The following is a 10,505-nucleotide window of genomic DNA, read 5'->3' as shown; positions in this document are numbered from 1 at the left end:
GGGTTAGGTTTAGGGTGAGAGTTAGGGTTAGGGTTAGGGTTAGGGTGAGAATGAGGGTAAAGGTTATGGTGAGTATTAAGGAGAGGGTGTGGGTGAGGGTTAGGGTTATGTTTAGGGTTAGGGTGAGGGTTATGGTGAGTTTTAGGTTTAGGCTTAGGTTTAGGGTGAGCGTTAGGTGAGGGTAATTTTTAGACTGAGGATTAGGTTGAGTGTGAGGCTGAGGGTTAGGGTTAGGATTAGGGTTAAGGTTAGGTTTAGGCTGAGGGGGATGGTGAAGTTTAGGATTAGGGTTAGGTTTAGGGGGAGATTTAGAGTGAGGGTTAGAGATAGGGTGAGTATTAGGGTAAGGGTTAGGGTCAGAGTGAGGGTTAGGCTGAGGGCTATTGTTAGGGTTAGGGTGAAGGATAGGTTTATTGTGAGTGGTAGGGTTAGAGTTAGGGTTAATGTTAGGGTGAGGGTAAGAGTTAGGGTGAGGGTTAGGGTTAGGGTGAGGGTTAGGGTTAGCCTTAGGTTTAGGATGAGAATTAGGGTTATGGTTATGGTTAGGATTAGGGTGAGGGTGAGGGTAAGGTTGAAGTTTAGGGTTAGGATTAGGTTTAGGCTGAGGGTTAGGTGAGGGTAATGGTTAGAGTGAGGGTTAGGGTTAGTGTGAGGGTTAGGGTTAGGATTAGGTTTCGGGTTAGGGTGAGGTTAATGGTTAGGGTGAGGGTGAGGGTTAGGTTTAGCGTTAGGGTTAGGGTGAGGGTTAGGGTGAGGGTGAGATTTAGCGTTACAGTTAGGGTTACCGTGAGCATTAGGGTTGGGGTTAAGGATAGGGTGAGTTTTAGGGTGAGGGTTAGGATTAGGGTTAGGTTTAGGGTGAGGGATATGTGAGAGTCAGGTTTCGACTGAGGTTTAGGGTGAGTGTGAGGGTGAGGGTTAGGTTTAGGATTAGGATTAGGTTTAGGGTTAGGCTGAGGAGGAAGGGAAGTTTAGGGTTAGGGTTAGGTTTAGGGGGAGATTTAGTGTGAGGGTTAGGGTTAGGGTTAGGGCCAGGGTGAGTGTTAGGCTGAGGGCTAGGGTTAGGGTTAGGATGAGGGATAGGTTTATTGTTAGTGGCAGGGTTAGAGTTAGGGTTAATGGAAGGGTGAGGGTAAGAGTTAGGGTGAGGGTTAGGTTTAGAGTGAGGGTTAGGTTTAGCATTAGGGTTGGGATGAAGGTTAGGGTGAGGGTTTGTATTAGGGTTAGGCTGAGGGTGAGGCTGCGAGTGAGGGTTAGGTTTAAGATTAGGGTTAGAGGTAGGGTGAGGGTGAGGGTAATGGTTAGGGTGACGGTTAGGGTGACAGTTAGGGTTAGGGTTAGGTTTAGGGTGAGGGTTAGGTTGAGGGTTAGGGTTAATGTTAGGGTTAGAGTTAGGGTGAGGGTTAGGGTGACGGTAATGGTTACCCTTAGTGTTAGGGTTAGGGTTAGGGTTAAGTGTTGGGTGAGGGTTAGGGTTAGGGGTAGGGTGAGGCTTAGGGTCATGGTGAGGGTTAGGGTAACGTTTAGGGTGAGGGTTAGGGTGAGGTTGAGGATTAGTGTTAAGGTTATTCTGAGGGTTAGGGTGCATGTTAGGGTTAGGGTTAGGGTGATTGTTAGGTTTAGGGTTAGGGTAAATGTTAGGGTTAGGGTGAGTGTTAGGGTTAGTGTGAGGTTTAGGGTTAGGGTTAGGGTGAGGGTTAGGGTGCAGGTAAGGTTTAGGGTGAGTGTTGAGATGAGGGTGAAGGATAGCGTTAGGGTTAGGTTGATGGGCTGGGTAAGGGTTAGGCTTAAGGTTAGGGTTAGTGTGAGGGTCAGGGTTAGGGTTAATATTAACTTAGGGTGAGGGTAAGGGTTAGGGTGAGTATTCAGGTGAGGGTGAAGTTTAGAGTAAGGCTTATGTTTAGGGTTAGGAATAGGGTGAGGGTGAAGTTTAGGGTTAGGTTGTGGTTTGGCTGAGGTGTAGGTTTAGGTTTAGGGTTAGGGTGAGGGTGAGAGTGAGGGTTACAGTTAGGTAATGGTTAGGGTTAGAGTTAGCGTGAGGATTAGGGTGAGGGTGATGGTTAGGGTGAGGGTTAGGTTTAGGGTTAAGCTTAGGGTTAGGGTTAGGTTGAGGGTGAGGTTTTGCGTGATGGTGAAGGTTCGGGTGAGGTTGAGGGTTAGCATGTGCGTGAGGGTTATTGTTAGCGTGAGTGTTAGGGTGATGGTGAGGGTTAGGCTGATGGTGAGTGTTAGGGTGAAGGTAAGGATTAGGTTTAGGGTTAGGGTTAGGTTTAGGGATAGATTGAGGGTTAGGGTTTGGGGTCGGGTTAGGGAAAGGGTGAGGGTTAGGGTGACGGTTAAGTTTAGGGTTAGGCTCAGGTTAAGGGTTAGGGTGAGGGTGAGGTTTAGGGATAGCCTTAGGGTTAAGGTGAGGGTTAGGATGTGGGGTTGGGTTAGGGTTAGTGTGAGGGTTAGGGTTAGGATTAGGGGTAGGGTTAGGGTGAGGTTAAAGTTTAGGGTGAGGGTGAGGGTTAGGGTTAGCGTTAGGGTTAGGGTGAGGGTTAGGGTGATGGTGAGTGTTGGGTTTATCGTTAGGTTTAGGGTTGGTGTTAGGGATAGGGTGAGGGTTAGGGTGAGGGGTTGGGTTAGGGTTAGGTTGAGGGTTAGGGTTAATGTGAGGATAGGGTTAGGGTTAGGGTGAGGTTAAGAGTTAGGATGAGGGTTAGTGTGAAGGTTAGGGTGAGGGTTAGGGTTAGGGTTTGGTTTAGGGTGAGGGTTATGTTGAGGGTAAGTGTTAGGGTGAGTGATAGGGTGAGGGTGAATGTTACAGTTTGGTTTGGTGTTATGGGGAGGGTTAGGTTTATGTTTAGGGTTAGTGTGAAGGTTAAGGTGAGTGGTTTGGTTAGTATTAGGATTAGTGTTAGGGATAGGGTTAGGGTGAGGTTTAGGGTGAGGATTAGTGTTAGGGTTAGGTTTAGTGTCATGGCTATGGTGAGGGTGAGGGTGAGAGTTAGGAGTAGGGATAGGGTGAGGATTAGGGTTAGAGTTAGGGTTAGAGTGAGGGTTAGGTTGATGGGTATGGTTAGGGTTAGAGTGAGGGATAGGTTTAGTGTGAGGGTTTGGGTTAGGGTTAGGTTAATATTAGGGTGAAGTTAAAGGTTAGAGTGAGGGTTAGGGTTAAGGTTAGGGTGAGGGTTAGGGTTAGGGTGAAGCTAAGGGTTAGGGTTAGGGTTAAGTTGAGGTTGAGCGTGAGGTTTTGGGTGAGTCTGAGGTTTTGGGTTTGGGTTAGAATTAGATTTAGTGTTAGGGTTAAGGTTAGGCTGAGAGTGCCAGTGAGGGTTAGGGTTATGTTTAAGTTTAGGGTGAGCTTGAGGGTGAGGGTTAGGGATAGGATTAGTGTTAGGTTTAGGTTTAGGCTGAGGGTGAGAGTGAGGCTGAGAATGAGGGTTTGGTTTAGTTTTAGGCTTAGGGTTAGGCTTAGGATTAGTGTTAGGGTTAGGGTTAGGGTGAGGGTTAGGGTTTGTGTGAGGGTTAGGGTTACGTTTAATATTATGGTTAGAGCGAGGGTAAAGGTTAGTGTTCGGGTTAGGGTGAGGTTGAGGTTTAGGGTACGGTTTAGGGTTATGGTTAGCTATAGGGCGAGGATGAGGTATAGGATTAGGTTGTGGGTTACGCTAAGGTGTAGGGTTAGGGTTAGTGTGAGGATGGGGGTGAGGGTTTCAGTTAGGTAAGGGCTAGAGATTGGTTTAGATGAGGATTAGGGTGAGGGTGAGGGTAAGGGTTAGGGTTAGTGTGAGGGTTAGGGTTAGGTTGAGCGTTAGGTTTACGGTGACTGTTAGGGTGACGGTGAGGGTTAGGGTGAGGGAGAGTTTTAGGGTTACGGTTAGGGTTAGAGTGAGGTTTAGGTTTAGGTTAAGGGATAGGGTGAGTGTTAGGGTGAAGGATTGGGTTAGGGTTAAGGTGAGGGTTAGGGTTAGTGTGATGGTTAGGGTTAGGTTTAGGGTTAGGGTGAGGTTAAGGTTTAGGATGAGGGTTACGGTGAGGGTTAGGGTTAGGGTTAGCGTAAGGTTTAGGGTGAGGGTTAGGTTGATTGTTAGGTTTAGGGTTATGTTAAGGGTTAGGGTGAGGGTGAGGGTTAGGGTTCCTGTTAGGGTGAGAGTTAGGGTGAGGTTTAGGGTTAGGGTTAGGGTTAGGGTTAGGTTTAGATTTAGGGATAGGGTGAGAGTTAGGGTGAGGGGATGGATTAGGGTTAAGTTGAGGGTTAGGGTTAGTGTGAGTGTTAGGGTTAGGGTTAGGGTTGGGGTGAGGTTAAGGTTTAGGATGAGGGTTAGGTTTAGGGTTAACATAAGGGTTAGGGTGAGGGTTAGGGTGAGGGTTAGGTTTAGGGTTAGATTAAGTGTTAGGGTGAGTGTGAGAGTTAGGTTTAGGGTTAGGGTGAGGGTTAGGTTCAGGGTTAGGGTTAATGTCAGGGTTAATGTTAGGGTGAGGGTTAGGGTGATGGTGAGGGATAGGGTTAGGGTTAGGCTTAGGTTTAGGGTGAGGTTTAGGTACGGGTAAAGGTTAGAGTGATTCTTAGGGTGAGTGTGAGGGTGAGGGTTAGGGTTAGGGTAATGGTGAGGCTTAAACTTAGGGTAAGGTTTAGGGTGAGGTTTAGGGTGAGGTTTAGGGTGAGGGCGAGAGTTATGGCTAGAATTAGGGTGAGGGATTGGTTGATGGTTAGGTTTAGGGTTATGGTGAGAGTTAGGGTTAGTGTTAGGGTTAGGGTTAGGTGGAGTGTTAGGGATAGTGTGTGTGTTAGGGTTAGGGTTAATGTTAGGTTTAGGTGAGGGTAAGGTTTAGAGTTAGGTGGAGCGTTAGGGTTAGTGTGAGGTTTAGGGTTAGGGATAGGTTTAGGATTAGGGTAAGGGTAAGGGATACAGTGAGGGTTAGTGTTAGGGTTAGGTTCAGGATCAGGCTGAGGTTAATGTTTAGGGTGAGGTTTAAAGTGCGGGTGAAGGTTTGGTTTAGGGTTCGGTTGAGCGGTTGGGTGAGGGTTAGGGTTAGGGTTAGGGTTAGGGTGAGGGTTAGGATTAGTGTTAGTGTTAGGGTTAGGGTGAGGGTTAGGGTTTGTGTGAGGGTTAGGGTTAGGGTTAATGTTAAGTTTTCGGTGAGGCTAAGGGTTAGGTTTCAGATTCGGGTGAGGTTGAGGTTTAGGTTAAGGGTTAGGGTTAGGCTTAGTTATAGGTTGAGGGTGAGAGTTAGGGTTATGTTGAGGGTTAGGCTGAGGCATAGGGTTAGGGTTAGTGTGAGGGTAAGGGTGAGTGTTTCAGTTAGGTAAGGGATAGGGTTAGGGTTAGGGTGAGGATTAGGGTGAGGGTGAGAGTGAGGGTTAGTGTTAGGGTGAGTGTTAGGGTTAGGTTGATGTATAGGGTGAGGGTGTGGGTTTGGGTGAGGGTTAGTGTTAGGGTGAGTGTTAGGGTGACAGTGAGGGTTAGGGTGAAGTGAGTGTTAGGGTTACAGTTAGCATTAGGGTGAGGGATAGGGTTAGGTTTATGGATAGGGTAAGGGTTAGGGTGAGGGGTTGTGTTAGGGTTAATGTGAGGGTTAGGGTTGGTGTGAGGGTTTGTGCTAGGTTTAAGGTTAGGGTGAGGTTAAGGTTTAGGATGAGGATTAGGTTGAGGTTGAGGGTGAGGGTTAGGCTTAGCATAAGGGATAAGGGTGAGGTTTAAGGTGAGGGTTAGGTTTAGGGTTAGGTTAAATTTTATGGTGAGGGTGAGGGTTAAGTTTAGGATTAGGGTAAGGGTTATAGTTAGGGTTAAGGTTAGGGCAAGTTTTAGGGTGAGGGTTAGGTTGAGTGTTAGGTTTAATGTCAGGGTTAGGCTTAGGGTGAGGGTTAGGGTGACTGTGAGGTTTAGGTTTAGGGTTAGGCTTAGGTTTAGGGTGAGGGTTAGGTGTGGGTAAGGGTTAGAGTGAGGGTTAGGGTGAGTGTGAGGGTGAGGGTTAGGGTTACGGTGAGGGTTAGGGTGATGGTAAGGTTTAGGGTGAGGGTGAGTGTGAGAGCGAGGGTTAGGTTTTGAATTAGGGTGAAGGGTTGGATGAGGGTTAGGGTTAGGGTTATGGTGAGGGTTAGGATTCGAGTTAGGGTTAGGGTTAGTGTGTGGGGTAGGGTTAGGGTTATTGTTAGGGTTAGGGGGAGGGTAAGGGTTAGAGTTAGGTTGACGGTTAGGGTTTGGGTGAGGGTTAGGCTTAGGGTTTGTTTTAGGGTTAGGGTGAGGGTAACGGTTAGAGTGAGGGTTAGGATGAGGGTGAGGGTTAGGTTTAGGTTTAGGTTTAGGGTGAGGGTTGGGTTAGGTTGAGGGTTTGGCTGAGGTTTAGGGTTAGGGTGAGGGTGAAGTTTTGGGTGAGGGTGAGGGTACGTGTCAGGGTAAGGGTTAAGGTTTGGTTGAGGGTTAGGCTTAGGGTGAGTGTTAGGGTAATGGTGAGGGTTAGGGTGAGGGTTAGGTTTAGGGTTAGGGATAGGGTGAAGGTTAGGGTGAGTGGTTGAGTTAGGGTTAGGGTGAGGTTTAGGTTTAGTGTGAGGGTTAGGGTTAGGGTTAGGGTTAGGGTTAGGTTGAGGTTAAGGTTTAGGGTGAGGTTTAGGGTGAGGATGAGGGTTAGGGTTAGCATTAGGGTTAGGGTGAGGTTTGGTTTAGGGTTAGGTTAAGGGTTAGCGTGAGGGTGCGTGTTAGGTTTAGGCTGAGGGTGATTGTTAGGGTTAGGTTTAGGGTATGGGTGAGGATTATATTTAGGGTGAGGTTTCAGTTGACCGTGAGGGTTAGGTTTCGGGGTAAGGTTACGGTGAGTGTTAGGGTTACGGTTAGGGTTATGTTTAGATTTAGGGTGATGGTTAGGTTGAGGGTTAGGGTTAGGGTTAGTTTTAGGTTTAGGGTGAGGGTTAGGGTGACGGTGGGGGTTAGGGTTAGGGTTAGGTTGAGGGTAAGATTTAGGGTGATGGTTAGGGTTAGGGCGAGTTTTAGGGTTAGCATTAGTTTTAGGATGAGGTTTAGGGTGAGGTTAGGTTTAGGGTTAGGTTAAGGTTTAGGGTGAGGGTGAGTGTTAGGCCTAGGCTGAGGGTGAGGGTTAGGGTTAGGGTTAGGATCTGGGTGAGCGTTATGATTAGGGTTACTGTTAAGTTGATGGTGAGAGTTAGGGTTAGGGTTAGAATGAGGGTAAGAGTTAGGTTGATGGATATGTTTAGGGTGATGGTTAGGGTTAGCAATAGGGTTAGAATGAGGGTTAGGGTGAAGGTTAGGTTTAGGTTTACGGTTAGGGTTAGGGTGAGGGTGAGGTTGAGGGTTAGGGTTAAGTTTAGGGTTTGGGTTAGGATGAGGGTTAGGGTGAGTGTGAGGTTGAGGGCCAGATTTAGGATTAGTGCTAGAGTGAGGTTTAGGCTGAGGGTTAGTGTGAGGCTGAGGGTGAGGTTTAGGGTTAGGATTAGTGTTAGCTTTAAGGGTAGGCTTAGTTTGAGTTTAAGTGTGTGGGTGAGGTTTAGGGTTAGAGTGAGGTTTAGGGTTAGGGTGAGGGGTAGGGTTAGGGTTAGGTTTAGGGTGAGGGTTAGGTTTAGGGTTAGGGTGAGGGTGAGGGATAGTTTTAGGATTAGTGCTGGGTTAGGGTTAGTCTCAGGGTGAGGGTGAGTGTGAGGGTGAGGGTTAGGGTTAGGGGGAGGGTTAGGGTTAGAGTGATTTTGAGGTTGAGGGTGAGAATTAGGGTTTGGGTGAGGCCTAGGTTTAGGGTTTGTGTGAGGGTTAGGGGTAGGATGAGGTTTATTTTGACAGTGAGGGTTAGGGTGACGGTGAGGGTTAGGGTTAGGGTTATGGTGAGGGTTAGGGTGAGGTTTAGGGTTAGGGTTAGGGTGAGGTTTAGTTTTAGGTTTAGATTTAGGATGAGAGTTAGGTTGAGGGTTAGGGTTATGTTTAGGGTGAGGGTTAGGCTGAGGGGCAGGGTTAGGTTTAGGTTGAGGGTTAGTATGAATGTGAGGGTTAGGGTTAAGTTTAGTGTTAGGGTTAGGGCTAGGGTGAGGGTGAGGGTGAGGGTTAGGGTTAGGGATCAGGTGAGGATTAGGGTTAGGTTTAGGGTTAGAGTGAGGGTTAGGCTGATGGGTAGGGTTAGGGATAAGCTGAGGGATAGGTTTAGTGTGAAGGTTAGGGTTAGGTTTAGTGTTAATATTAGGGTTAGGGTGAAAGTTAGGGTTATGGTGAAGTTTAGGTTTAGCATTTGGTTTAGGATGAGGGTTAGGGTGAGGCTAAGTTTTCGGGTTAGGGTTAGGGTGAGGGTTAGGGTGAGGGTAAGTGTTAGGGTGAGGGTGAGAGTTAGGGTTAGGATTAGGGTTATGGGGAGGTTTAGGGTTAAGTTTAGGGTTAATGTGAGTGTTAGGTTAAGGGTTTTTGTTAGTGTTAGTGTTAGGGTTAGGGTAAGGGTTAGGATCATGGTGAGGGTTAGGGTTAGGGTGAGGGTTAGGGTTAATGTTAGGGTTAGGGTGAGGGTTAGGGTGAGGGTGAGGATGAGGGTTAGTGATTGGGATAGCATGAGGATTAGGGTTAGTTTTAGGGTTAGGCTGACGGTTAGGCTGAGGGATTGGTTTAGTGTGAGTGTTAGGGTTAGGGTTAGGGTTAGGGTTAGGGTTAGGGTTAGGGTTAATATTAAGGTGAGGGTAAGTGTTAGGGTGAGGGTTAGGGTTAGGGTGAAATTTAGGGTTAGCATTCGGTTTAGGATGATTGTTAGGGTGAGGGTTAGGTTTAGGTTTAGTGTTAGGGTGAGGGTGAGGTTTAGGGTTAATATTAGTGTGAGGGTTAGGATGAGGCTGAGGGTTGGGGTTAGTGTTAGAGTGAGGATGAGGGTGAGGGCGAGGTTTAGGGTGAATCTGAGTGTGAGGATTAGGGTTAGGCTGAGGGTGAGGGCGAGTGTTAGGGTTAGCGTTAGGTTTAGGGTGAGCATGAAGGTGAGGGTTAGTGTTATGTTTAGGGTTAGGGTTAGTGTGAGGTTTAGGATTAGAGTAAGGGTTAGGGTAAAGGTAAGTGTGAGGGTGAGGTTTAGGTTGAGGGTTAGGGTTAGGGCTATCGTTAGGGTTAGGGTGAGGGTTAGTGTGAGGGTTAGGAGTAGGGATAGGTTGAGGTTGAGGGTTAGGGTTAGGGTTAGTTTGAGGGTTAGGGTTAGGGTTAGGGTTAGGGTTAGGATTAGGGTGAGGGTGAGGGTGAGGGTTAGGGTTGGGTTAGGGTTAGAGTTAGGATGATGGTTAGGGTTAGGGTTAGGATTAGGGTTAGGGTGAGGATTAGGCTGGGAGTGAGGGTGAGTATGAGGGTTATGTTCAGGGTGCGGGTTAGGGGTAGTAGTAGGGTTAGGGTTAGGGTGAGTGTTAGGGTTACGGTTAGAGTTAGTATGAGGGTTAGGTTGTGGGGTAGACTTAGGGTTAGTGTGAGGGTTAAGGTTAGTGTGAGGGTTAGGTTTAGGGTTAGGGTTAGGGTGAGGGTAAGGGTTAGGGTGAGCATTAGGACGAGGGACAGTTATAGGGTTAGGCTTAACGTTAGTATGAGGGTTAGGGTGAGGGTGCGGGCTAGGTTTAGGGTTAGCCTGAGTGTGAAAGTGAGGGTGAGTATGAGGGGTAGGTTTAGGTTTAGGTTGAGGTTTAGGGTTAGGTTGAGGATTAGGGTTAGGGTTAGAGTGAGGGTTAGGTTTACATTGATGTTTGGGGTGAGGTTGAGTGTTTGGGTGAGAGTGAGGTTTCGTGAGGGTGAGGTTTATGGTGTGGGTGAGGTTTAGATTTAGTTTGAGTGTTAGGGTGACTGTGAGGTTTAGGGTGAGGGTGAGTGTTAGGGTAACTGTTTGGTTTAGTGTGAGGTTTAGGGTTAGGGTTAGTGATAGAGTGAGGGCTAGGGTGCTGGGTTGGGTTATGGTTAGAGTGAGGGTTAGGGTTAGTGTGAGGTTTAGGGTTAAGGTTAGAGTTAGGGTAAGGGCTAGGTTGAGGTTAAGGGTTAGGTAAGGGTGAGGGTGAGGGTGAGGTTTAGGTTTTGCATTAGGTTTAGGGTGAGGTTTAGGTTTAGTGTTAGATTAAGGGTTAGGGTGAATGTGAGGGTTAGGGTTAGGGTTAGGGTGAGGGTTAGGGTTAGGGTTAGGTTTTCGGTTAGGGTGAGAGTAAGGGTTAGGTTGAGGGATAGGGTGAGGGTGAGGTTTAGATTTAGGGTGAGGGTTAGGTTGAGGGTAAGGGTTAGGGTGAGGGTTAGGTTGAGGGTTAGGGTGAGGTTTAATGTTAGGGTGAGAGTGACGGTTATGGTTATGGTTAGGGTTAGGGTGAGGGTTAGGTTTAGGGTTAGGTATAGCGTGAGGGTTAGGGTGAGAGTTTGAGTTAGCGTTAGGATGAGGATTAGGGTTAGTGTGAGAGTTAAGGTGAGGGATAGGTTTAGGGTTAGGTTCACAGTGATGGTAAGCATGAGGGTGACTTTAGGGTTAGAGTAAGTGTTAGGGTGAGGGTTAGGGTTAGGGTTAGGTTTAGGGTAATGGTTAGGGTTAGTGTT

Source organism: Dipodomys merriami, unplaced genomic scaffold (assembly GCF_024711535.1).
Source record: "Dipodomys merriami isolate MVZ:Mamm:240054 unplaced genomic scaffold, mDipMer1.0.p SCAF_58, whole genome shotgun sequence".
In the NCBI taxonomy this organism is placed as follows: domain Eukaryota; kingdom Metazoa; phylum Chordata; class Mammalia; order Rodentia; family Heteromyidae; genus Dipodomys; species Dipodomys merriami.
The sequence above is the reverse complement of the archived record's forward strand: the minus strand, read 5'-3'. Positions refer to the sequence as shown.